At 34.1% G+C, this 3,453-nt stretch overlaps 1 long non-coding RNA gene across 3 annotated transcripts; it reads left to right on the forward strand.

Annotated features, from left to right (window-relative positions):
- Positions 1–294: 294 nt before the first annotated feature.
- On the forward strand, positions 295–2,026 carry LOC148765120 (uncharacterized). Of its 3 annotated transcripts, none has more exons than XR_016029920.1 (3): positions 295–673; positions 1,508–1,622; positions 1,738–2,026. It is a non-coding gene; the product is annotated as an uncharacterized LOC148765120 (long non-coding RNA). The 3 variants fall into 3 exon arrangements; XR_016029921.1 differs by lacking the exon at positions 295–673 and adding an exon at positions 696–1,417; XR_016029919.1 differs by lacking the exon at positions 295–673 and having other exon boundaries at positions 681–1,622.
- Positions 2,027–3,453: the final 1,427 nt, after the last annotated feature.

Raw genomic sequence — 3,453 nt, forward strand, 5'->3', positions numbered from 1 at the left:
ACTAGGGGTTGTCTAAGGTCCGAGAGGGTCTGTACTACTCGGACCCAAACGAATAAATCTGGTACGTTGAAAATATTAAATAAATAATTATAACCGCTGATTTGAAGTACGATCCAAGTATGACTCAATACGAACCGAGGTATTTATTAATTAAAGTATGAACCCAGTAAAATTAGATCGTACACAGGTCGTACTTCATCGTACTCCATCGTACTTCATGTAAAATTACTATATTAACCTTACGTAATTAAACTAGAGAATTAAAAAAATCAATAATATATTAAAACGTAAAAGAATTGAAGCTGTTAATTTTTTTCCTCAAAAGTCAAAATCTCAGCCCTAATTACGAATTCATATGCATTTCTTATCCAACACAATTCTTCGAGAAAATTACTGGTGGCCAAGAGACTGGCTCATCGTTTGCCCCGACTCTCAATCTTCATCGTTACGAGAAAATTACTATAAGTGTTCATCGTTTCGCCCCGACTCTCAATCTTCTCCGATGGCCAAGAGACTGGTTCGGATTGGTGGATGATAGATGGAATTATTGGGTTATTCAATGCGGCTCGGGATTCATAACCGATTAAAAAGCGATATACATTTAGATTTCGTACTTTTTATTGTGAATCGTCTCTTCGAATCACTACCGGAGAAATCGAAGACTTCCGCAAAGGTATCACTGAAATTCTTGTTAAATATTTATTTCTTTTGTTTTCACAGTAAATTGCTTTCTTTATAGTTTCTGGTGATGAGTTTTCTGTTTTTTTTTTTGGGAACTTTATAAACAATAGAGCTGCAAAATTCGTTGTCGTGTTAATGTCTAGTTTCTTTGTCAAATCACATTAGGTTCAGTGGATTAATGGAACTCTAAAATGGTAAAAATTAATGCAAAAAGATTCAGAGCTCTTTATAGGTGTTTTTTTTTTTTGTTGATAAAAAGTGTGCTTTCACAATTTTAGGCTTCTGGTTATTTTAATTATTGTTGTTTGAATTGAAAGTCTGGAACTGGAATTCCGTATCTGTAGTTGATGTATGAATTTGAAATTTCGTAGATTTTGTTTAGTTTTGAGGATTGGGACTGTTTCTAAGCTGGGGATCTAGAGCTCGATTTATGGGGTATGATATTCTTATGACTAGTGAATTGGAGTTCCTTTGAAACACTAGTTTGAAATACAATTTGATCCATTTCTGTTTTATATACTATTAATGGAATATACGAATAAGTTCTATTATATGGATCCATATTGGGTTCTTTTACAACCAAATGGGTATTTCTATTCATATTTATAAATGTATTAAGATATACTGTAATTTATTTATCACCATTAATCAGTATGCATAATGTGACATGTTCGATTGTGGAGTATATGTTTGCATGATGATGATGTTTGAGATGGGGGCATTTGAGCTGTCAGAAGTATTTTTTTTTTAATTAGATAACTTCTTAATTTAATTTCTACATATATGCTCATTTTAATTGTGGCATAATGAATCTATTGCCTATTAGGAGCAATCTGATATCTTCCGACAACAAATTGCCATTAATCTATACAGAAGCAATTACAATATGTTCGCTTCGCCGAGATAGGAACTCTTATGCTTGATATAGATTCTCGATAATGGTAAGTATGATTTTAATGCATTTGTTATCTATGTATTGCGTTTTGTATTGCAGTGTAGTTGTTCTTTCGAGGTATATTGGTGGGGCTAATTCATTGTTTTTTTGTGCTTTGATAGGTGTTATGGAGTTTTAGCTTTTCATCTTCGTGCGCAGTTAATCTTGGAGCTCGTTTGTCTTGGGAGCAGTTACTCTTGTTAGCTTTTAGCATATTTTGTGGTCCTCCGTATTTTTCTTTCTCTTTCGTTTATGATTAATTGCAGGTGATTTTAGAGACTGAATTTTTTTTTTTTATTGAATTTGGGTTTTGGTTCAGGATAAATTTGAATCCGACGGACTTTGGGGATATTGTACGTTTTGATTTTATTGATTTAAATGATTTTTATAGTGATGGATTGTGGGTCTTAATGAGTTCTTACGGCCTGGAGAGTTATATTTTTATCTTTTTATTTTTGTAGTGATAGATTTTTTTCTGTTTCTGATAGCAATGTCATCAAGAACATTAAATAGGTGAGCTAAAAATTTGTTAGAAGCAGGTTCAATGATAGGAATAAAAAAATTGCCCCTTGCCTAAATCCATAAACTTTAATACTTGAAAGGCTGGAGTGTAATTAAATTTTTTTAGTCAAAATAATTTTAGAATGTAGAAAATTTTGATTAATTGGTAAATATGTAATTTCTGAAATTGTATATTTAGTCAAAAATAAACTTTGAAAGTTGGGACTAAATTTTAAAATTCGAAACTTTGAGAAACCTCAAATCAGATTTTAGCTTTATTCCAACTGGGCCCTCGACCAATTCAACAATAATAAAAAGTAGGAGATTAACTGTAATTTCAAAAACATTAATTTGGGGTAAGTTGCAATTTACTAAAACTTTCAGAAGTTGGTGGTGATGGGGCTTGAAACAAGTGGCCTTGAAAGGGCGGCGCGGCCGAGATAACCGGATGACCACCACCCGTAATTTAATATTGTTTCAACTACATAATCCTTAATTAGATTAATTTTCAGCCAAATTATTTTGTGCGAATTTTTTTACCACAAAATAGATACATACAAAATTTAGCAAAATAAATCATAATCCAAGGATAAATGCCAAAACCGCCAGTAAATTTAACCACAAAATCTTTAACAAAATATATGCAAAACCGCCAGCAAATTTAACCACAAAATCTTTAACAAAATATATACCAAAACCGCAAGTAAAACCAAAAATCCAAGGATAATCATAATCAAAATTATTCCATGATCACCATAACCATCCATCTATAGACACGATCCTATTGAATTCTGACTACAGTCATATGGAGTACTACTAGTTTCCACTCTATTTCTTGATTTCTTGGCACAAACATTTGTACGTCGATCAATGTTGACGGGATTTCTAATATACGTGGTAGTTTTATGACCAGGCTCCCTTGCAAAAAACACCATAAAAGAAATCATAAGTACTAATTGAAATATTTAATTAAATTTAAGTCAGAAATTGTTCCGACAATTCGCCGCAAAGAGCGGTTCGATTCACCCATTCGAGTTCTTCGGCAGAAGGAGGGAATGGCTGCTTGGGAGTGGGGACGCTGAGAGTTTCAGAATGGGAAGTGGAAGCGTAAATGGAGGAGAAGGCGCGTTTGTGGAGGAGTTTAGGTGGATTCGAATTAAGGCGGCAGAAGGTGAGGAGGAGGAGAGGAAGACGCGGCGGAATAGAGGATTTGGCGCGGAGGGCGACCGCCGGAAGGGAGCGGAGAAGGAGGGACATGGCGGAGGAGAATTTCACAGGCTTATCTGTTTTAGGGTCTCCAACATTGAAGAAAAATTTCTTCGAAGCATCATACAAGA

The sequence above is a fragment of the Erythranthe guttata genome, chromosome 14 (genome assembly GCF_056151865.1).
Source record: "Erythranthe guttata isolate IM_541 chromosome 14, IM_541, whole genome shotgun sequence".
Classification (NCBI taxonomy): domain Eukaryota; kingdom Viridiplantae; phylum Streptophyta; class Magnoliopsida; order Lamiales; family Phrymaceae; genus Erythranthe; species Erythranthe guttata.